Here is a 25,470-nt window from a genome sequence, read left to right as displayed (position 1 = left end):
ATGAGATGAGCATTGTGTTAAACACGGCTAATTGGCCTAGTGGAGAAAATGGTGAGAACATTTGTTGAATTTTTGTTTAAACTGTGGCTATACAAGGACAAAGAGGGTGGACAGATCACCCCTCGAGAATTAGAAGCAGCCATAAGTGCGAAAGAAAATGGCAATGTTCAAGGGAATGGACTATAAGAGCGGACGATGGAGGACAGTGATAGTTCTCAAAGAATGGTCTAGGTTTATTGATGTCACCGATGACAATATATTTAGGGAAGACTAAACAAATGATGAAGTGGTGGTTCTTTAGGATCACCACATATTGGATAAAAATAGAGAAAAGGGGAAATCCTACAGTGGATGATAAAAATACAGCAGCGCTCAGTATATTTTCAAGAAGACTTGGAGAGCGTGCCAAGTGTCCTCTGGACCATAGGCTCATATGGCATGGGTCTAGTGAAACAAATAAGGGAACAAAATATAAATACACACAGACAAGGAATTATAATTTGAAACATATGATGGTTTACGTTGTAATTAGATTGATTAATGTAGGCCAATCAAAAATGGATAGGGATAAAAGCACAGGAGTATGGGATTATGAGACTCAAAACTAAGAGATTGACGACAATTCAGGGAGTGAAGTCGATAAATAAATAAATTAAAAACATGAATGAATAAACGAATAAAGGAACAAATGAATAAAGGAATTTAGGAATTAATGAATTAATGGATATTAAAGCAGCAAGATGCACAAGATAATAGAAGGTGCAACTAAGAGAACAAAGAATAACATGATGAGATAAGGGTGATGGAGGAAGGACTGGATATAGAATCCAGATTTTTAAACAACAGAGCACAATGGATGCTGCTGGCTATAATTGAGTAAGTGTAATGTATTTTAATTTAAAAAAAGAAATGATTAATGAAAGGCCAAAGGAATGCGGTTTGCCAAGATTGATTTAACAAATAAGAAAATCCTGTAGTAGAACTACACCAAAGAACATATGAGAGTAAGTAACAAAACATTATTTTAATGAATATGATGTTGTTGATTTATGATTTACAGATTAACAATATTGTTATTGCTGTACTCAGGAGGAGTGTATACATGGCCTTATCAAGGAATAGCAAATATAATGGGAAGATACATTATATTATGACAAATGTAAGTATTTAGTGAACAGGTAGAGAGGAAAGAGGTAAGTGCCAGTTCACACCGCAAGTGTGTGAACACACTGTTAATCATTATTAGGAGTAAGAGGACCCAGGTGAGTACAGAAAAAGGCAGTAAGGGATACAGTTTTTTCAAATAAATAGCATTTTCCCAAGATAGGTGCAAACAGGTGTGAGCATTGAACAGCATGCATATGCAAGTATGACCATATCAAACAACAAGGATACAGAAGACTTTGGATAAAAGGTGGAGTAACCCTTTTTAAATTCTGATAAATGGCAAGATGCCAAAAGGGTATATTTGGCAAAAAGTATAGAAATCTTTAGAATAGGCAAAACAATGTATTTCTTATATGTAACACTTGCATACATTTAACAGGAACAGTGTTGGGTTCCAAATAACAGGGGTAGGTAGGATTAGTGTAGGTGAAGGGGCAAGGGGCAAGCGGTAAGCGGCACATGGCAAAATGTGCGAATTATGTCGCAACAGAATTAAAGCACAGCAAAGGAAGAGGAAGAGCATGGTCACATATTAGCAGAAGGAGGATTTAAAGCATAGAGAACATTTTCAACATGGTAGAAACTAAAAAGAAAGACAGGCCTGATTGCTACACTAATGATGCTGAAAAGGTCGAGAAATGACCAGAGTAAAAAACCTATTTTTTAGACAGGAAGGAGCAATAGTCTATGATAGGGAAACAACCTGAGCACCTTGCCAGACTCAAATATGACTTTGCCTCTATTTCGGTTTTCTATAGAGAGCAAGAACCCACACCAGTGTCGTCTTCTTCAGCTACGGATGCACCAAATCGACAGAAAAGGAACAATTGAAGAAGACATCCTTTTTTAAATGTTTTGATTTTGTTATGTTGTTTGTTTGATGTTTATTATTTTTTATTAAATTATAAAGAAGGAGACCAAAAATGACTCTTTGGTCTGAGAATGTCGACCACAGGGGAAAAAATGTCCTTTAAAAATATTATGCCGTTTTTGAAACTAAAATCCCATAAGAAAGTAGGACAATGCCAAACACAGTTGGATGTATATATTGTATAAATTCAGATCATAACCCTATTTGCGGTATCTGCCAGCATGTATTTAAGTATAGGTTAAAGATGTGCAAAAAGAAAGAAAGGAACAGATATCTTGTTATATTCGAAATGGAGGAAAATGCAGTAGAGATTGTTTAGTAGGCAGGAATGTTTGAAAGAAACACATGAGTAGCTTTTTAAGGGTTGGGTTTGAAGAGAAAGTACTGAAGATAGAGACATACTTATTTTTCAAAGGAAACTCATTCAGTTTTATATTACAGGATGGAGGGGAGAGACGTATACACCAGGAGATTGGCGGCACCGGATCCTGCGAGCAGAGAGAAAAGATCAAGGGACCCAGCTGGATGCCCAGCCAGAGTTGTTTATACTTTGTATTTCTAAAAGAAAAGATTTTCCTGAGAGACGCCCCACCATTGTATTACCCATAAGCAGTTGAATGCCCCCATTGACTCTCTGATTTCAAAAAGACTAAGAGTCTGAGTACTCTGTGAGATAAAAAGCAAAACAATGGACTATTGGCCTATCTATAAAGGGCCCCTGAACTTGCTGCAAAGCGGCCTAAAGGACAAAAATGACCAGATCATGAATAAGGTCTTTGGTTGCTAAAAACCAATATGAATCAGGTGGAAGACGTGTCGATGGAAGAAAAATGAAAGGAAAACAGACAATTGAAATGTGCATGGGGAAGAGAATGGGAAACAAGGAAGTGTTGTGGTGTGAGAGAAGGAAAAGGTGTGCATTAATACTCACACATGAACAATAAAGAAATGGGCTGGTGGGTTCCCTCAAGGAATGATTTCTCTCGATTCTCGTAGTGACCGTAATTGCCTGTTGTAAATAATTAGTTTATGTTTCATTAAGTAATAGAGGTGGGGTCGAGACAGAAGCAAACAAAGGTATTCTTTAAGGATACACACATGTGTTTGACTAGGAGAATGTACTATGATCGAAATTACTGTTGATTTTGTAGAAATGTTTTTATAATACCTCCCATGTTGAAATAAAACACCACACTGAGGGGGGTGTTTGGGACAGGGATGCATAGGTACACTGATTATTGGGGAGGGTGGACATTGGGTGTAGTGGTTGTTTATTAAGTAGATGTCTAAAAACAGACCAGAGGGGGCAGATTAGAGCCAGTGTTAGACCCCCTCCCCATCAGACTGAATACAGGTAGCATGCCAGGCTGAGTAATGGTTCTAGTATCACAGAAATCTGAATTATAGTGCTTTTTGAGATAAAAAGGTACATAGAGGGTGACTATATTTTTGGGGTCAGAATAACTCAGGAGATGGAGGGTGTCTCAGGTATTACACGTACAACATGAATGTTGGAAATGTAATCTGTAAACTTAATAGTAAATAAGTTAAGTACAAAAGTAGATTGGTCTGCCGTTTGGTAGCATGGTCGAGTCTCTAGGCTAAGCAAGTTCAATTACATTCTAAGATGTATGCTGAATATAAAATGGTGGCCTGCAAACAGATGTCAAAATAGCTGAATCATTCTGATGTTGAGTATTTTTTGGCAGACAGCTAGGAATTGTATATTTAGAATTTCTTGGCAGGCAAAGCTGACAGTGATGGATGATAGATCTGGCTAAAAGCCTGGGAAAGCTACCAATTATAGCAAGCAGCTGCTTAAACTAGCAACAAATATGATGAGCTCATGGAATTTCCCACAGTATAGCCTGCCAAGTGAAGTTGGCAGGTCTCGACGATCAGATAAGGGGCTGCTTTTTGGAAGGCGGTAAAGGATTTATAACGAGTTCCCGGCTGAGTCTCATGCAACCTTAAAAGATTATGTGCCAGTCAGACCACGCTTGGCAAAATGAAGTCATGTGGGCTTGGCGAATTACATTTAAGCCATCCAATAATAGACAAGTAGGGGGTTGCTTTTGGCTGCAGGGACCAATCAGTATGTATTTTGCTATCATATGTAATGTTGCATCAGCTCAGAAATGTATAAAAGCACAATGATTTTGAGAGCCCAGTGCTGCTGTTTCTGCTGTATGGTGAACATGCATTAAAGATGACTTTTGAAACAAATGCCAGGGCATCCATCGCCCTCCTTGTCCAGTCTCCAGTGCCTGAGTCCACAGATGTCAAAGTTCAAGAAGGGTCCTCCTGTTCAGTCTATACCTCATGTATCCTATTCACTGTTGTCTACACTTGAGGCGGAAGTGGATATGCCTGTTTTCCCGATGCAAAAGGGGAGGAAGATCTCCCCCTGATCTCCAAAGATATTGGGGTAGGGCACTGTGGCAAAGTCCTGTGGGAAGGGACCGGACATATCTTCGGGAGACCAGACTCAGGGAACACATAAGGGCTCTGAAATCACCAAAACAGACCTACAGCAGTGCCTTGCAGCTTTCTAATGCACCTTTATGGCTTCTTTTCAGGACCAGTTTAATTCTCTCAAGACTGATTGACAACAAGCCATAGAGGACGTTAAAACAGAGGTTGCGCGGTTGCGTGAACTCAGCAACACCAATGAGCAGGCCCTGCAAGATGTGGCCGAGTAATTTCACAAGAATAGTGAGCCTTTGGAGCACATCAATAGGCTCCACCATAATCTGGAATTTCAAAATGAAGACGTGGTGACTCGCTCGCACAGGTCCAATCTTCGGTTCGGAAATCTTTCTGAAGATGCCATTGACAAGGGCCTTAGAGATACTGTTGAGAACCTTCTCGGGGAAGTTTTGGACATTACAGTGCTGGACATTATTCTGATTGACCGAATCCACCGTACTGGTCCCATTTAAACTGGCTCAAATCACAGACTGAGAGATATTTTGGTAGTTATGTCCTCTTATCTTCAGAAGGGAAGTATTTTGGTTGTGACAAGAGGGGGGCCCCCAATTTGTCTGAATGGAGAGGAGGTACTGATCTACCAGGACTTAGCTGTATTTATTCTACATAAGAGAATGAATACGGGACCAATCACAAAATTACTGAACAGAAGTAGATCAGATATAAATGGGCCTTTCTGTTTGGCCTCTTTTTCTCATTGGAAGGCATTCATCACAGGATAACTATCCCACAAGAGGGACTCAGCTTTTTGGGCTTCAACAACAGTATTATCGAAAAGTTGTCTACATCTTGGAAAAGGCCTACAATAAACAGACGGTCTTGGACCTGGTCCAGGATACTGAAAGGCGCTTTGGGAAAAGTGGGGGTATCCCCTTGGAGATGGGAGAGTTAGTCATGACTCTACAGTGTGGTCCGCTTGCAGACTTGGTTGCCTGTTGGTTCAATTGGTAATAGTAGGTTTGAACTGCAGGAGGTCATTTTAGAGGGGTCTCCACCTTGGCTCAAATTTAAAGTTTCCTATTGGATTGGGTTTAGTTTTGTGCTGTTGCTGATGGTGGGGGTGGTTTCTCGGATTAGTGGCTGTTGATACATCTAGTGGGATCATCTAGTGGGTCTTAGGGATTCCCTTGCCAGTTATGGGCCATCTCACCATGACTCCAGCTTTATGGTGCTCAAGGCTGATCAGTATGATGGCTGAGGCCCATGTTCAGAGTTTATTTTTCATGTGGGAGTGTTTTTGTTAAGGTTTATTGTTATAGTTAACGTTTTAGACACATCCGTTTATTTAATGGGGGGCATAGCTTTTCAAATTTAGTAAGCTTGATTCTGAATCTTATCCCAAAATATTAAGGGTCTTAATTCCCCCACTAAAAGGAAGCAGAAGGACACTTTCTTTCAAGGGGCAAATGTTGATATAGTGGCTTTCCAAGGAACACACATCCGTCATTGCGATAGAGCAAAGTTAGGTTCCGCCTATACACATATATGTTCCATGCTACCTCTAATACTAAAAATTGACAAAGGAGTGTTCCCGTGTAGGCAAAATTCAACAAATCATTTGTAACCTTCCAGTATTTACTAAACTGTTTACTACAGTGAATAAATCACATAATTTGGTAAAGATATGATACCTGTCATACTATAGCAGTGCCGTATGTAATTATTGGCATGGGTGTGACTAAACAAATAAATCTAGAACACATTCAAAACTATGTTTTTATTATCCCAATGATACATAAAAAATAATAACATCCAAAGAGAAATAACAAATCTATAAAGCTAAAGAAGCTTTCAGTTAATACACATATGACAAATGTACAAGGCAAAAAATTGTCTGGAGCTGATATATTACCGAAAAAGCATCAAACAATTCATAGCAAAATAAACATATGCAATTAGAGAAAAGTAGCTGAATTCGACCAATGTAGCCCAAGGTCACACATCTATTAGTGATGCTATTTGTGGTCCAAAGACTAAATGTGTCAGTAGGACTTCACTTCTTGGCTGTGCTGTGAGCAGCTACCTGTCCCTGACTAAATTAGTGGTGGTTTCATCAGTCTATGGTCACAGATAATCAGCGAAGGCACTGTTTTATGAGTTGATGCTACACTAATGCTTATCTTAAAGCTTATAGGAAAAAGGCTAATATACAACAAATAATGATGATGCTGATACACAGTACTCTTATAGCTTATACGAAACCTCTAATGCTAAGCATAATGGGGTTTTGCTCATATTTAAAAGAGGGTCGGATGCACCCATACACGACTATGAAGAGGATAGGAAGGGCCGCTATTTATTTCTGAATGTAAAATGTGAGTGTTCTAATTAAGCAATAGAACCCAAGTGTCGGGGGCATTACCGACTCAGGTAATGCCCCAGGGCATTACCAGAGTCGGTAATGCCCCCGACGCTCAGGTTCTATTGCTATTAGTATCCCGGCCCGCAAAAATTGCGTGACTGGGGCACGAAAAGCTTTTTTTTGTCCCGAAACACTGGAATGTTTCGGGAGAAAAAGAAAATGGCCGCTGCCATGGAAAGGGAAAACAGAGTCCGTTTTCCCTTTCCATGGCGGCCATCGGGAGTGGACGTGCTGGGAACACAAGTGTTCCCAGCGCGTCTGCTCCCGAAAAAGGATCAAAAAGAAGGTAAGTGGGGTTGGAAGGGCGGGAGAGGGACGGGGGAAGAGGGGAAAAATAAAAAAAAACATACCTGCGTCTCCGGCGGGGGAAGAGGGAAGCCCCCAGCCGTGGGGAGGTGCAGAGCGGGGATGGCCCTGCTCCGAGTCTCCACACGGCTGGAGGCTTCCCTCGTCCCCCGCCGGGGACGCAGGACCAAGAAGGTAAGTTGGGGGGGCGGGTGGGAGGGAGGCAAGGGAATACATTTTTTTTTTAAGTCTTACCCGAGTCCCTGGCGGGGGGCAAAGGCAGCCTATCAGCCGCGGGGTGGCTCGGAGCGGGGATGGCTAATTGGTGAGTATAAATGCCTCTGCACATGCATGGATGTCACAAACTGAGAAATGGGAAAAGCCCACTAATGACAACCATTATCACCTCCCCAGGGGACAGTGCCTACCCTCTGAGCACCTACATGTTGACGCCAATTCGAAACCCCACCACACCACCCGAGGTGAGATACAACACAGCCCATATTGCAACCCGGGGCATAGTGGAGCGGACATTCGGAGTGCTCAAGACCGCTCTGGTGGGCAGCTGCTATATGCGCCCACAGTAGTGTGCAGGATCATAGTGGCAGCATGTGTCCTGCACAATGTTGCAACATGGCGTGGTGTGCCAGTGGACATGGTGGTGCCCCCACATCCCCAACCACATGCACGGCCGCTGCGCATGGGAGGTGAAAGGGCACATGGTGAGGCAGCCCGGACCCAGCTTGTGACAAATTACTTCACCTAAAATCCCACCCCTGCGGAGTGCACACAGGCCTGGCACATACCAGCTCACAATCAATGATGATGGCAAAAGGGACAGAGAACTGTCACAACCATACCAGCCTGAGATTGTTCACCTGGAAGTGATACATTGTGTGCATCCCCAGCTACTCAAAGACACCCAATGCTGTGTCACAAAAAGGCACAAATTCATGCAGCATGAAGGACTACCCCCTTGCAAAATACCACATCAAAATAGTGGCATGTCACCAAACACCTCCCCAACACACCATGGCATGGCATGCAATGTGAAAGCAACCAAATGAATGCACAACACATGACACAAGAGTCACAAAGTGCACTGTCCTAAATGGAAACAGGCCAAAGACAATTCGCTCTCAATAATGAATACAAAAACAACACACATGAACAAATACTTAACAGCAAGAGAAAACATCACTACATGGTCAAACAGTGGCAATATATCACAATAAAAAACAAAAGTAGTGCAAGTGTCACAACCTGACTAAGGCAGCACATCGACCCCTTCCAACTGCAGATTGTTGCTGGAAGGCAAATGCATCAGTGAACTGCATACAACATGAACTGCATCTGCAAAGTAGATGGGCTTGTTAAGGCATGAAGAAGGTACATGTATATAAGGAAAAAGTCATGGATGTAGAATCATACATAAATCCACCATGCAGTGGAGATTTCTACAACAATACCCACTAGGGATGTAGACACAGTTTTGACTACAGACTGTCCACACAACTTATGGGAGCCCAATGTCACTGTGTAAGTTACAGTCACTTGGTCACACCCTTTGCAAACCCATGGAAAGGGGAAGCAGGAGGGGTGTGTTTGTCAGGAACCGAAGCATCTAACCCAAAGACAGGACAAGCCTATATGTGCCCAGCTGGAATACACAGTGGATGCATACGGGAGCCACACAAAGCACCACAGTGTTAAAAAAAAAGAAAAATAAATCAAAAATGGCCATGTGTGGACCACGGGGGGGGCGAGGCCACCCTGGAGGGACGAGGTGCAGGGTGCACCCCAACACCCACATGCGTGGATGTTGAGAAAATACAAAAATACCTCCATGGGCTCATGGCCTGCATGGCTAGGCTACAGTGGGAGAACTGCCATCGCTGTCATCACCCTGTGGTGGTACATCAGAAGGTGGCCGTGATATGGGAGGCAGACCACGCAAAGCCCTGGCATGCTCCTCCATGGCAGCAAGCATGCCGGTGTGAAAGGTTTGGTTCTGCAGGATGATGGTACGGAGATCCCCATTCAGCACCTCATGGGTAGAACGCATTTCTGCCTGCATGGCCTCGTGTGATGCCCGGATCTCCTGACGGGTTGCCTGGAGTTCAGCTGAGAGTGTACATGTCAGCTGTTTCAGCTGCTGTTCTGCCCTTGTACTCCGGGACACCTCAAGTTTACCCAGAGTATCGCTGAGGGACCTGTGTTCTAACCTGAGGGCTTCCCTGTGGGCCTGTGACTCTACAGATATGGCTGTGTGCAGAGTCTTCAGTCCAGCCGTCGGTCCCTGTCGGATACCAACATGTCCTCCCTGTGTGAGTGGCAAATGGAGTCTGTTGCCTGCTGCTGGAGCTCCAACTGCCTTTCAGGGGGGAGAATGGAAGTAGCCACCCTATCCATTGCCTGAGCCATCATTTTGCACGATGCCCCCTGTTGTGCTGCTATACTGTACATGGAGTTCTCCCACACAGTATTGCCTGGTGGCGCACGGCCACTGCGTTGGTGGGCACCACACCTGTTTGGGGCAAGGTGATGTGCACCTTGCTGTGCTGGCACTGCCTGAGGCTGCAGGACTGCATTCCTCCTTTGATCTGCTGGCCCAGGAACAGGAGCAAATATTGTGGAGTGTGACCCTGCATCCGTAACTGCCACAGGCAGACTTTCCAACACTGAAATCCCCATAGAGGGGTCTACCCCCGGTGCAGGTGGATTGGACAGAACAGCATCCCTGCCAGAAACACTCACCTGCGACGGCACATATGTCTCAATGTCCGATTCAGCACCTGATTCATAGAGGTCTCCGGAGGTGTACCCAGAGACACCCGTGGACAGTATGGCCTGTATGAGTAATGGGCTTTCACCCACCACCACCCCACGTCCTCCACTGGTGCCCGGTTGTGGCTGTGAGTCCTCCTGGGTCTGCCCCATCTCCTCCTCCTCAACAGCATCAAGTGCCTCATCATGTGCAAAAACATGAAAGATAACAAATAGAAACAGGCATGAGCACCATATCACACACACATAGGCATGACGAGGCAGAGATCCAGTAAATAAATGACACGTGTCCCACATGACAATAACTCTGGCATGCATGCACTGTCAATGAGTTGGAAGGGGAGGCAAAACGCACACACTGATGACTGCAATATGGAAAACCAACACATGTGCTCCATGCTGGACAGCAGTCGCATCAAACATTAGCCTGTGAGTGGCATGGACAATCCACATACATCACACATGCCAGAACACAAACGGCATGTACCATAGCCATGGCAGATTTGACAAGGACACCCAGATGGTATCAAATCAGTACTGTGACCCATCCATGTGAGATGGACATCATGAAATAAAACATGTAAAAAAGAGTGAGAAAACAGGCATGTGCCACACGCTGCAACAAAGCCAGTGTTCACTGATGCAGTGATGGCAGGCACATGGATACATCAATGGTTGGTCACATCGACATGAGAGGATACAATTGTCATGTTCAACATTCAAACAGGGCCCCAAAATGATAGTGTGCAGTCCATGTGTAGATGCACATTACTCAATCAGCCTGATTGTACAAATCTTTCCATAATAAGTCAATAAATGTGGGCATTGTGTGGAACACACAATCTATGACAGAAGTATGTCACATTTGGGACAGTAGGCCACAAACATGTCTTGTAAATATGCTAATCATTTCATCAATCAGACTGAATGAAGAGGAAAACAATATGAACAATGTTGTGGCAAGAGGACAGCTGAAGGCCAAGTGGATTAATCATGTGAAAAAAGTGAACTGTGGTCAGAAGGGATACTGTGAAACGGAAATACAAGGCCGGGGAATGGTTTTGAGGGACCACATGGGTGACCCATAGCAGTCATGACTAGACAGCCTCACCTGGCACTCAATCAGGACACATCACCCAAGCAGCATACACATGAATTGCACACACATGCATGGTCACTCACCGGATATTGCCTCAAGATCTGGTAGGTTTCCCATGCCTTGGATTTGATCCTCTGTGATGAATGTTCCAGCGACAGACTCATGTTCAGTGAGTTGTTCCTCCTCTGGTGGAGACCCACCGCCAGTCACCAGAGTAGAGGCATGATTTGAAGCCAGCTTGTTCTTTGCTCTGCGTTTCAGGCCATTCCAGCGCTTAGAGCAATCATCATCTGTGCGCTTCACAAATCCAAGGGAACTAATGTGGTCCGTGATGGTCTGCCTGTGGGCCCTACGTTGAGCAGTCGTAGTCTTGCACACTGCAGTCACCACCATTTCGCAGCCATGGGCCGACACATAGCCCACAAGTGCATCTAGTTCTGCATCATTGAAACTAGGCTTCCTTGACGTGCCGGTGTGGGTAGCCGTGTCTGGGGTCCCAGCCTGTACTGCAAGAGCACCCTGCTTCCTCTTGGAAGGTGGTGCGGACCCTGAGTGGCTTACGCCGCTCTGGTTGGTAGGGGCAGAAGCGCAGGTGGACTGGGCACTGGAAGTTGCCACAGGCATGATGACCAAAGGTCTCCCTTCAGGCATTGACTGCTGGGTGATGTTGGCAGGACCAACCTCGGTGTGATGGACTTGGACCGACGCTGTCCTGGCTGGGAGACTCGGAGCTGGGGTGGATTGAGCTGCAGCTGCCCCTGCAGCCTCCTCACCCTTGTTACTTGGGGCAGCAGATGACATTGCTGCCCCAGATCCATGTGGCCTGGTGACAGCAACTTTCACCGACACACGTGACTTAGACTTGGTGACACGGAAGTCAGTCTGGGAGTCATCCTGTGCTGGTTCTGTTGACAATATGGGCCGGTTTAGCAAGGGCTGAGCTTGGATGGTGTCAGCTACATCGCCCCGAACCATTGGGGGGCGTAGGGGAAGGGGTCCCTGATTGGTCCTCCACACACAGGCCGCTTGGGCCACCCTGCACATCCTGGCCACGTCCCCTACCACACCCCCCTCTATGAGGTCGGCCACCTTTGCCTCCCTTACTGCTTGGTCGCCTCCCAAACATGGCACTGATGTTGTTGTGCATCTGGGAGTTGCAGTAAACAATTGTCCTGGGCAATTTGGGTGAAAGGGGTAGGGTACTAGATGGAATTCGTACCCTAGTGTTCTAGCAAGGCTGTCTGTGACCCCTGGGGGAAGATGACAGGTCACGCAATGCACAGGCACCCCGAAAAAAATATTTAACGTGCACGCAACCCCTGGTAGACCACGTGCGTGGAAAAATGAACCCGCACTACGCTGTGGCACCCAGAAAAACAAAAATAAGCATACGCGTGGTACACGCAGCCTACAATGACCTCTGAACAGGTACATGACACACGGGGGCAACCACAGTTGGAAAATACGTGCGCGACTTACCGTCTGCCTGGAAAAAGAATGTGAAAAAGACGCACGTGTGTGCGTTGGCAACACCCCTGCCAAAAGAAGAATTGATCGCTGTCTGAGTAAACAGGGCGTACAAACTGGAAACGTTGTGAAGTTATCGCATGTGAACTGACAAGAAGTACAAGAATCACCCGCTCGCTCTCCACATAAAGCACGTACAAGAAAAAGGCGTCCTACGCGTACCGTTTAAGCCAGCCCACACGTGCAACATCACTTACGCGCATACGCGCTAAGGCCGTTTCCTCCAATTGCACGCAGTCACACCCGGACGTGCGGTTTTTGCACGTGTACAATCAACATGCACCCGTGTTGATGGAAATGTCCTTGCGCGTCACGTCACAGACGCGCTTACACGCTAAGGGCCTTTCCTCGAATTACACGCTGACGTGCAGCTTTTTCACGTTCCAAATCACTCCGTATCTAGCTGGCCACGCAACAACACACGGAAGACCACGCTCCTGTCTAGAAGGCCATTTTCCTGACCCCCAGAGCCCCGAGCACGCTCCCACCTGCCATCTGCTGCTGCCTGCCTGCTTGCTGCCCACGTGCCCTGCTATTTGGTGCCTGCACGTCAGCCATCTGCAAGGGGTGCAGTTGCTGTGACCACCCCTGCTGGAACAGAAGACTCCTGACTGGGATACCATCACTCCACAGCCCAGCCCCAGGACCCAGTTGCCCACCCGCACCTGTATCTGGGGTTGCCATGTCAGACACAACACCACCTGGCACCACTGGAAACCCCCAGCCAGAGAGGCAAAGGGCTATCAGTTTCAGTGCCAGTGAAGTTGGTATCCTGGTGGAGCAAGTCCTGGGGCAGTATGATGCCCTCTTTGGAAGTTCGTGCGCCGACAATGAAGGACAGAAGAAGATCTGGATGGACATCGTGACTGCCATCAAAGAGGAGGGGGTGGCAGTCCACAACATTCAACATGTCCAAAAGCACTGGGAGGACTTCAGATCCAGGACCCTCAACAAGGCCCGGCACCTCTTGAAGGCAGCGGATGCAAAGGGGTGACGGGTCCACCTAACCAACAACCAAATGAGGGTCCTGGAACGTATATGCCCAGCGCTCCACTTCCAGGTCCTTGAGATGCAGACCTGTCTGGAGTCTAGCGGTAAGTGTACATGTGTACTGATTGGATGCTGTGCATGTTGAGGTTTGGCAGGAGTGTGCAGGTTGTACATATGTCTGTGTAGGGCCATGTATGCATGTGTATGTACAGGGAAATGAGCCTGCTGCATGTGAGTCCTCTCATGTGTGAGACACATCTATGGTGTATGTCTTGGTAAGCATGCTTTGCAAATGCAGGTGTGGGTGCACACATTTTTGAAATTCTGTGTATGTACTGTGGCATGGTTGTGGTGTCACACATGGATGATGCTTCCACCTGCATGTATCTGCACTATGTACATTTGCATGTGTGTGTATTTGACAAGTGTGCAACTGTGATACACCATGGATGCATGTGACACTGACCTGTAGGAGGCTGATTGCCAGATGTGACATGGATGGGATATTATCACAGTGACAGGTGGTGGAGATGTACAGATGCATATATGTCTGGTGGCGTGTGTGCATGTATTCTGCACTCCCCATGTTGCATGTGACGTCAGGCTCACCTTGGCTGCTCATGATGTTGTTTGTGTATGGATGGTGCTGCCTGGTGCAACATTCCTGTTGATGTGCTCATGTGTGTGAGTTGAAATGACATGTGTTTTGGGCAGTGTGATGCCATGTTTGAAGTTTGACACTGCCACTCATGTACAACTGTCATTTGTGTATCAGTCCATTGTACAGTGCCCTGATGCCTGTGTTCTATGTCTCCCTGTCTGCAGCGTCAACTGATGAAGAGGGCGGAGACGGTGCTGTGGAGCAAAGCGGCAAGGATCGCACCGCCAGCAGGAGACGCAAGGCCCAGCTCCCCTCCCATGTTGTCATCTTGTCGGGGAGTAAGGAGTCTGGTGCCACGTCCGTGGCCGCAGCTGCCGAGGGTAGGTCCAAGAGGCGGATGTCGGAGGTGGACTCCTTGGCAGCAGAAGGGGCCGCTGAGACCCCACAGGGTCCGATGGAGGAAGATGGCACAGAGTCATCCAGGTTGGTGGGGGTTTGGTTGAGGAGGAGGCCGTGGAAGGGACACACATGGGGTCTGGAGGGGGGATTCCACTGGTGCTAGTGGTGCAGTCCAGGGGCAGGAACAGGAGGCAGCAGAGGCTGCCGCGGAGGTGCCTGTGTGTAATCCTGTCCCTGATCCTGTGACTGCATCATCCCGCACCAGCAGGAATGCCTACGTCCAGATCCATTTTCAGGGAGGGGATGAGTGCACAACAACTGGCCTTCCTCTCCCTGTGGACGTGGCAATCCGGGACCGGGTTGAGCCTGTCCTGGCTGGGATGGTGTTGCGTCAACGGGGCCTTCAAGGTGACCTGCAGTGTTTTCATGAAGACACTGCACGTCATCTCGGATGCCTCTTTGACCGCGTCGACCTACTGCGTCCACCCCCTATGTGCCAGTCGTACTCCGTGCCATCTTCCGCCCCATGTATCACCTGGGTACCCTGTGGAGCTGCCTCTGACCCAGCGGCCAGGCTGGTGGAGGACACATACCTTCCACAGTCGGAAGTCGGAGATCTAGCAGGGGTGGCCACATCAACAACTGCACCCCAGCAGGAGGAGGATGTGCAGGCATCAAGAGCCAGGGCACAGGCACAGCAGCAGCAGGCTCAAGGTGGGAGCGATGATGGCTCAGGGCCATCAACATCAGAGGGGCAGGCATCGGCCGGAGGGCAGGAGGACCTTGGATTGGGAGTGTCTTCCGTGTGGCAGCGGTTGGGCAAGCACATAGATGCAGAGCGACGGCGGGCAGAAGTGGCACAGCTCACTATGGTCAGGGTGGAGAACTCCATGCGCAGGGCGCTGAGGCGGGCCGAGTGCCTCGAGGAAATTTGCAGGGAGTTGAAGTTCGACGTGGCGTTATCCCTGGGAAACCTCGGGCCATGGAACAGGCCCGCCTCCAGGACATAGAACAGGAGTTCGATGATGCGCTGGCCCGGGAAATCGGCAAGTGAGCCGTAGGACTTGCCCGCTTCCATTTTATATGGTTAGCTAGTGTTAGGTTTCATTTATGTTTTTCTTTCATTTGGGGCGCTTGGACTATGCCCCACCTTTTTGTAGATAGTTCTTCATTAGGTTGTTTTTTTTGTAGGTTTCATTTCAATGGTTGGGCTCATGGACCCTGGATTTCTTATTTGTATATAGTTGAACAGTGGATTTATCGTAATTTTATTTTATTTTTCACCATGGAGCAATGAATTTTACTTATTTCTTTCCCTTTGGATTTGCTTTGTTGGACGGTGACTTTGGACGCATTTTCTTTTGGATTTATTTAGATTCTGATTTCATATTTTTTTTCATTTTGGAACATGCTGCGTTTTCTTTCTTATTTCCATTATTGTGTTTTTTCATTTCATTCACTTCATTTTGTGTTGAATACATTTTTGTTTCATACTTCAATGTGTGGTATTCTCTCATTGGTTTCATGCATGTCACAATGTGGGTTTTCACATTCACTGGCACCCATTGTGTGTGTGTGACGGACATGTGTTGATGTACATACATGCCATTTGGGTTGTTTCATATAATGGGCATTTCAATGTGGGGTGGATGTAATACTTGGTTGATTCTTTGGGCAGGGGTGGCGTGCAGTGGGATTTGGGTGGCCATGAGGGCCATGATTGTGGATCATGATGGCGTGTTGGGGGGGACATGAGTCGGGGCCTGCTGGCAGGTGCCCCTCACTGCCTGGTGGGTGGGGGTGCAGGGGGAAATGAGTCGGGGCCTGCTGGCAGGTGCCTCTCACTGCTGGGTGGGTGAGGTGCAGGGGGACATGAGTCGGGGCCTGCTGGCAGGTTCCACTCACTGCCAGGTGGGTGGGGGTGCAGGAGGAAATGAGTCGAGGCCTGCTGGCAGGTGCCCCTCCCTGCTGGGTGGGTGGGGGTGCAGGGGAACATGAGTTGAGGCCTGCTGGCAGGTGCCTGTCACTGCTGGGTGGGTGGGGGTTCAGGGGGACATGAGTCGGGGCCTGATGACAGGTGCCCTTCACTGCTGGGTGGGTGGGAGTGCAGGGGGACATGAGTCGGGGCCTGCTGGCAGGTGCCTGTCACTGCTGGGTGGGTGGAGGTGCAGGGGGACATGAGTTGGGGCCTGTTGGCAGGTGCCTGTCACTGCCGGGTGGGTGGGGTTGCAGGGGGACATGAGTCAGGGCCTGCTGGCAGGTGCCTGTCACTGCTGGGTGGGTGGGGGTGCAGGGGGACATGAGTCGGGGCCTGCTGGCAGGTGCCCCTCACTGCCGGGTGGGTGGGGGTGCAGAGGGACATGAGTCGGGGACTGCTGGCAGGTGCCTGTCACTGTTGGGTGGGCGGGGGTGCAGGGAGACATGAGTCGGTGCTCACTGGTGCATGGTGACATGTGGGCTGGCTGGGGGGCATGCCCAGTGTGGATGGGCTACCTGCGGGGGATGGCGAGGGTGAATAGGCTGCCTGCGGGGCATGGCCTGGGGTGCAGGGTAGTCCCCTGTGTTGTGGGCTGCCTACAGGCCCTGGGGAGGGGAGAGGGCACACCTGGGAGGATCCACACTAACAATTCGCGTGTGATACTTCCTGCGCACCCCCAAGATACATGTACCCCGCTCGCCCAAGTCCTATCGCATGTGATTCTCCCTGCGCACCCCTCAGAATACACATACCCTGCTCGCCCAGCGAAATCACGTGTAATACTCCCCGCGCACCCCCAAAATACACGTACGCCACTCGCACAAGGCCTATCGCGTGTGATACTCCCCGCGCACCCCCAAGATACACGTACCCCACTCGCCCAAGGCCTATCACGTGTGATTCTCCCCGCGCACCCCTCAGAATACACATACTGCACTCGCCCAGCTAAATTGCATGTGAAACTGCACGCGCACCCCTCAGAATACACGTACCCCGCTCGCCCAGCGAAATCACGTGTAATGCTCCCCGCGCACCCCCAAAATACACGCACCCCGCTCGCACAAGGCCTATCGCATGTGATACTCCCCACGCACCCCTCAGAATACACGTACCCCTTTTGCCCAAGGCATATCGCGTATGATTCTCCCCACACACCCCTCAGAATACACATACCCCGCTCGCCCAGTGAAATCACGTGTAATACTCCCCGCGCACCCCAAAATACACGTACCCGCTCGCACAAGGCCTATCGCGTTTGATACTCCCCGCGCACGACTCAGAATACATGACCCCGCTCGCCCAAGGCCTATCGCGTGTGAAACTTCCTGCACACCCCCCAAATGCACTGTCCCGGCCCTGTGAACTGGTGCAGGGTTAGCGCGGCCCTTTGCGCTGCATTGGGGATTTCAATGCCTTATCCTTGCGCAAAGGGGCATTCTTTGGGGGCGTAACTGGCGCAGCGGGATGTTCTCTGCGTCAGCGCTCAAAATGGCTTTGATATTCCATGAATACGTGGTGCGCCAGAATGCTGTTTAGTGCACACGGCTGGCGCACGCTGGTGCACGCTGCCTCTCTGCGCTGCTCACATGCACTTCCTCTGTGCTGAAATCTATGAATTACCCTGTTAGTGTTTTGGATGCTTATTATATAGATTTTATGGTTTTAAGGTTGGTTGGTTTTGGAAAACATTTATTTATTTGGGTGTACTCGGTGCATTTTCAATTTATGTGATGTTTTGAGAATTGCTTAACCAGATATTTATTAATGTGCAGTGCTGTTTTTAATAATGTCCTATTTCACAGTCCGTTTGAAGTCTGACTTCATGTCCCCCAGCCAGTCAGACAACCTAAACAGTGTAGGACTTTTTTCACACAATGCATTACAGTACAGCATAAGACACAACACTCTTCCAGGTTTTCCCCCTTGGTGCCACAGATACGTGTTGCTAATGTGTTTATGTTTTTGCATTACAGTGCCGGCTGATGCGCTTACTCATCCATCCACCATGTGGCACGTTAGTCCTGTTGACTTGAGAGGTGCAAGCTCCAGTTTGCCAAGCAAAACTCCTTTTGTTAACCAATGCCTAGATTCCGCAGTGCTGATGACAGTGTGTACGGTGCAAAACTGAAGGCTGATGTCTGGAAGGTTAGAAATTGCTCTGAGTAGCCCTCAAAGCTATTCTTTTTTAGCCTTCAGTGCCAAAGAAGGGAGAAGGGGAAGACTATATGCAAATCAGAGATTGTGCCAATCCAAAAAATGCAGTCCAACCTGAACTGCTAGGTCACATCCCTTCTGCATGATACCACAAGCAACCCCAGATTTGTTTCAATCTCATTGGGTGTCACCAGTACGGTGTAGCTTGTATTCTGGGCACAGCAGGCTTGGGACCTATGCCTGGACATATTCGTCCCACTTGGAGTGACAAAAGTAAAATTGAAGGATGTTGGCTGGAAGTTTATGAATTGGCCCTAACCACTGGCAATAGCTTGTGGCAACCCTAGACCATTATTTTCAGCCTCCAATGCCTTTACACAAAGGGAAAGACCATATGAAAATCAAACTTGGGTCTCAGCCCAAAAGGGGCAGCCCAGCCCGAACTGCTATTTTGCATCCCTTCTGCACACGACCACAAGCAACCCCAGACATGTTTCTGCTTCATTGGGTCTCATATGTAGGGTGTAGGCTGGGTCTCTATGCAAAGCAGTCTTGGGAACCACATCTAGGCATAAACATCCCACTCAGGTGACAAATGCAAAACTGATGTTTGATGGCTGGACGTTTATGAATTCATCTTAACCCCTTAAGTGCTAAGGGCGAGTATGTTTGTCCTGAACTCTGATAAGAAACCATTGTAGGCTCTGCCCACTTCTGCAGTTAAGTGGTTAAACCCTAGTACTTTCTCTGGGCAACCTTCCAGACCATTGGTTTCCAGACTGCCATGCTAATACAAAAGAGGACAGACCATATGCAAATGAGGCCTGGCACCATCTCAAAAGCTGCAGATCAAGCCCAAACTGACAGGTTGCATCCCTTCTGCACGAGATCACAAGCTACCACAGGCATATGTTGTCCTCATTGGGTGGCATCAGTGAAGTGTAGCTTGTGGACATAGGCACAGCAGTCTCTGGACCACATCAGGACATACAGGTCCAACATGGGTGCCAAATGCAAAACAATACTGAAGGAATGCTCTCTTTCTCTTTACTGCACAGTTTTGGGGGAGGGAACATTGTGCACTCGTGCCACACATACACACACATACACACACGCATGCATGCATCTTTGGCTCTAGTATCAATTTGCCAACATACTATACAATAGTAATGTCCTGTGCTTGTGTTCAATGGCAATTTGTGTGACCTTGCTCATTTCCCATCTGCCCCTGAATTGCATGCATTTACTGTGAAGGGATGATGGAAAGTTGGGTTTAAAACTTTTTAGGAGCTGCAGGTATCATTTTCAAACTGTCCTTTCCCAGCTTCTGTATGTGTAGGCGCATGTACACAGTAGGCCCACAATAAATAGGAATGTAATGTATTTAATAATGTTTATTAATGTCAATTCTTTTGACCTTTTCCATTTCTCTTCTGCCGCCAGGCTGTATGTATTCACATAAGCAATGTCCTTTTTTCTGCACTAACTCATTTTTTGGACTACCACTCTCATCAACTCTACCAAGGAAATTGGGTGGGGAGAACTGCTGGGAGTTATAGTTCAAAACATCTTGTGGGTCACAAGTAAGATCTTCAAATGCTTCTTCCCTGGCTTTGGTATGCTTACAGCATATATCTGTACTAATGTAATGCATTTAATTATTTTTATATTTGCGGGGGTTCACCCCAAACCCTCTCTCCCTATTATCTAGTCCCTATTCCCCTCACCCCTTATATCCTGTTACCCCCATTTCCCCCAAAAAATGTTTGAAGAGTTTTTTCGGCCGACGTTTTTCGGCTAAGAATTTGGTGAAAAAAAGCCTGGCTATGTAACAACGTCGCACCTCATATTGATGTATAATGAAGAAATATAGGCATGCTGAAAAGAGCCAGTATTCTTCGTGGGGAGATGGTATCTAAGCAAGTCCTCGATGTGAGAGACACTTGCCCCACTAAATGGGGGGAACGTGAGTGGGGGAGCAAAGTCAGTCAGGGATATTAGTGGACCATTTTCAAAATATTGGTAATCATTTTTTATTATGCTTGGTGTGATAACAGTACAGTGGGCTTGCACAAACCTCTGTAATGTGGCAAACAGGCTAAAAGGAGAGATGCCGGACCGATAGCACAGCGAGTGGAGCTACTCAGCCTTTCATCCTTCCGAGGTCCATACATGAGCACTACACACCGTGTGTAATAATAAGCAGCGCTCAGATACCTGAGGGTTCGTAGCGCTATATAAAACCTAAATTATTATTATCTGACCCATCAAAGATGATTTTTTAATACAATATTTGATACTGTTCAAGTGACAGTAGGTGTTCCAACATTACGTGTAATATTTCCCCTAAGAGAATGGCTATCAGTGCTAATAATGACCCGCTCATTCTACTCTCTATTACTTCACAATGGGTAGTTAGGCAAGGAATTTAAATTTCAAGAAAGCCTTGGGTTCGTTAGCGGCTTGCAGTATGAAATGCTAGGGATCAAATTCTGACAGCATCTCATGTTAAACACAGCATATTAAAATGCAAAAAGGGACGAGTTTGAAATATAGGCTTTTCAAATGCCAGCACAATACTATGTGACAGGTCTTAAACCTATACTCTGCCCATTTTGAAGCGTACCTGTCCATACACAAAGACGGCTTAAGGCCCTTAGACCTTACACTGTATTTAGGTGTTACAAATACACATGGGGTCAAATACATGTTTACCACCTTGGATAACAAACAATCTGTAATGTGTCTGCTGGGCCTGACACATGCTATTGTTTAGGTTAAATAAGCACACATTTAAGATCTATGGGCTTCAACATCATGACAAGGCTTAAACCTTTATTGCAGAAAAAAGGGAGTGGTAGTTGATGTCAATTTATACAGAATATTTAAAGGGGAGCTAATGTAGCTACACTAGAACATAGGCAGGCATGCTTATGTGATGGCACAGGTTTAAAGGAAGCTTTGGCGTTTACTAGAGTGTTGCAGTACATCACGCTGGGCGCTATATTTTCACAAGCTTCACCTCTTTACACAACATGGTAAATCACAAACAATTGACCAGTTCGGAATGTAGGCTTTTAAAATGCCAGCTGAATTGAAAGCTACCTCTTTTAAATCTATAGTATTACCCAACATGCAAACATAGTAGGCAGATTTTGTATGTCATAGGTAGCAATTCACGAACAGGGAGCTAGACATCATATTAGCAGCCAGCGGAGGAGCCAATCAGGTTCTATGAAACACGGGCTAAAACTGCTAATCTCAGTCTGCGTTCCATGGAACTCGCAGGCTGCCTCCCCGCTGAGGTCAGCCATCTTAACCCCTGTCCCTTTTTTCTTTTGTACTTTTCTCAACCCTCCTCCACAGAACCACTTACCTGATTGTTGAGGCAGTGGCATGTTCACCTGATTTTGGAACTATCGTGCCTACTATCCTCCAAAAATCCATGCCAAATTTGGCGAACTTTCATGAATGTTTCAAAACAAAAATGTGCAAACCTGCTCTCCATTGGATTTTCCAAAGGCCCAAGAAAAACATATTTTCAGGTTGCATGTCTCTAACCTGTTCTTTTTGATTTACAAGCTTTTTGTGATGCTCGTAACTCTTATCTGGCACTCTTGCAGGCCACGCAAATGTGGGAAATTGGATCAGCCAAACTAGAGGTATCCCTTTTTAATATCCCAAACATGTGTTTATAATTTGGATCAGCATATTGGGTCCTAGTTGTAAGGAAATAGGCAGCACTAATGATTATACATGAGCATTCACACACACACACACACAACCCATAGACACAGACACCCACACAGACTCTCTCACACAGCCACACACAGCCCAAACAATATACTAAAAATACTACCTATACATTTTGGAGAAAACACAAACACGCACAAATACAGACGAATATGCAAAAATCAAAATGAAGAAATCACATACAATGCTCTCAGAATAGAAATAAGCACAATACTAACATGCAATGCACCTGGAAAGTGAACACATGCAATAGTCTTGTAATCTGAATACTTACAACCGAAATGCAATCCATGCATACACTGTGCTCCGAATGTACCTAAACATAGACACCCAGAATATGCATATTGACAAAGAATATACTTGGAATGAATAGACACATGCACACACACACAGAATAGACCACTACTTCACAGCTGGTTTAAAAATTCGGTAGTTTACATTAATGCCCTGTTTTTCAGAGGGCCACGGGAAAGGCCAAGGAGGCTGTGGACTGGGTCTGCGGCTGACTGACCTTGATTTCAGAAATGGCTTGTGTCTCTCTTGAAACTGGAGATCTGGACCACATGGTTGTTGGTAGCTCAAATATATGGCCGGGCCACCAGGGATGACCAGGCATGGTGGAAAGCCTTTCCTCACTCAAAGTATCTACTGGACATTGCTGCAGACCATGTTCACTTAGAGTGTATAATGCGCCTATGCAGCAAAAGGTGTTTCAGGGCGCAAATCAACACTCATAAAGCAGTTGTAGGTCTCCTCTGATGGAGTGGGAAAACCTGGTTAGCATGTTTAACACTGTGTGCCCCAATCGACCAAGGAAACCATGACTAAAATAACACTTACTGGTGGAAACATGCAGAGATCTTGTCAAAGTGGTGTCAACAAACCCTTTTGGTAGCATCCACAAAAGACAACATTGCTTTCACTCCACATGTGCTATTTTCATTTCAGTTCCCTACCCATAATGGAACACATTGGGCCTCATCACGAGTTGTGTGGTAAGCAGGTGCTATTTCTGCTGAGGGAAATAGCGTTACCGCTGAGACCCATGACGCAAATTGCTCCGTATCACAAGTAGGCGAGCTTGCGCATCGGGTGCCAGTGGTAACGCTAATTACACCCAGCGGAAACTGTGCTGGAAAGTGGTTTACCTCCCAAAAATCCCATGCAGTTAGTGCTGCTGCCGCAGGCTGTATTAGCGCCAGTGGTAAAAACGTCACTGGCAGAATAAGAAATACTAGGGCGTCCATTTTGGAAATCACTATCCACCCTGGGCTTTGCGCAATCTGTCTCTGACTCCACCCACATCAAAGGGCGCACCCTCGACTGGATCAGTCAACATAGCTGCTCACTACTTGTCACGGAAAACACGCCCATCCCATGGTCTGACCACCATTACATCCAATTCAACCTTCGCACCAAAAAAGAGTCCAACTCACCTCCCGCCCCATGCCCAGCTACTCTCGCCAGGAGCTCCCGCCAGCTCACAGTCGAGAATTTAGCACCATACTTCCGCAACCCGGCCTTGCAGGCCCCATTCTCTAACAACCCAGAAACCCTAGCCAACACTTTCAAAGAAGTCATCACCCAAGCAATTGACGCCGTTGCGCCACTGACCCTCAAAAAAGCCAAGAAAACCAAACACACTAATTCATGGTTCTCCAAAGAACTCCTTGAACAACGTGCGCAAAAGAGGACTGCCCTCTCCACCTGGAAAACTAACCCTTCAGAAACCACCAAAAATGCATTCAAAGCCATCTCTAAATCCTACAAAACTAACATCACCCTAACTAAAGCTGCATCCTTCAACGCTAGGATCTATGACGCCAAATCGGGGTCAAAGGAAATCTTCACCATATTCAGGGAACTGGAAAAACCATCCTCTCCTCCTCCCGCTCTCATCAAAGATGACAACTGGTGCAATAGCATTCAATCCGCAATGCTAGACAAGCTGAACACTCTTCAAGCTAAAATTCGTGGCCACCAAAAAGCCCTTTCCCGCCTCATAGCTAACCTGCATAGACAACCCACCACATCCTCCACCACTAATCCCTCTCCATCTTTTAACTTCAAAGACATTACTGAGCACGAGGTTATCGCCCTGCTCAAGTCCATCAAACCTTCCAACTGTAAGGGAAATGCTTGTCCAGCTAGTCTCATTAAAGACTCAGCACAGATCCTAGCTCCATTTCTCACAGCATTCATTAATTCATCCTTCCAGTCTGGCCACGTTCCAACAGGACTTAAGGAGGCCTGGGTACGCCCACTCCTCAAAAAACCTTCGCTGGACCCAACTATCCCGGGGAACTATCGACCTATCACCACTGTACCCTTCCTGCTGAAAATCCTGGACAAAGCAGCTTACCTGCAAGTCCAAAAGTTCCTTGAAGAAAACCGTCTCCTCAGCCTGCGGCAATCTGGCTTCCGCCCACGACACGGTACCGAAACAGCTCTCCTGGACCTAAAGAACCAAATGGACGATCTAAAAGACGCAGGGAAACCTGCTCTCCTTCTGCTCCTGGATCTATCCGCCGCCTTTGACCTGGTGGACCACAACACCCTGTGTCACCATCTAGCTACCCAAGCTAACTTTTCCCCCAAAGCTTGCGAATGGATTACCTCCTTCCTCCAAGAAAGGGCCATGAAAGTCTTCTCCGACTCAGCCTGTGCCACCCCTAGCCTCATCACCTGCGGTGTGCCTCAGGGCTCATGTATCGCGCCCACGCTTTACAACCTCTTCACGAGGCCACTGTTCAGCATCCTTGACTCCCTGGGCATCTCGTATACAAACTATGCGGATGACACCCACGTCCTCATCCCACGCACAGGCAATTACCTGGTGGATACTAAAACTCTTACCACCATCTACTCCACTATCCAATCATGGATGGCAGATAACTGGCTATGCCTTAATAGTGAAAAAACCGAACTCCTCCTCATAGGAGCACCTTCCACGTTGGGGAACCTCTGTGAACAGTACACTTCCTTCACTATTGACAACATTCCCATC

This window comes from Ambystoma mexicanum, chromosome 6p, assembly GCF_040938575.1.
Source record: "Ambystoma mexicanum isolate Mex_15411 chromosome 6p, UKY_AmexF1_1, whole genome shotgun sequence".
In the NCBI taxonomy this organism is placed as follows: Eukaryota; Metazoa; Chordata; class Amphibia; order Caudata; family Ambystomatidae; genus Ambystoma; species Ambystoma mexicanum.
The sequence above is the reverse complement of the archived record's forward strand: the minus strand, read 5'-3'. Positions refer to the sequence as shown.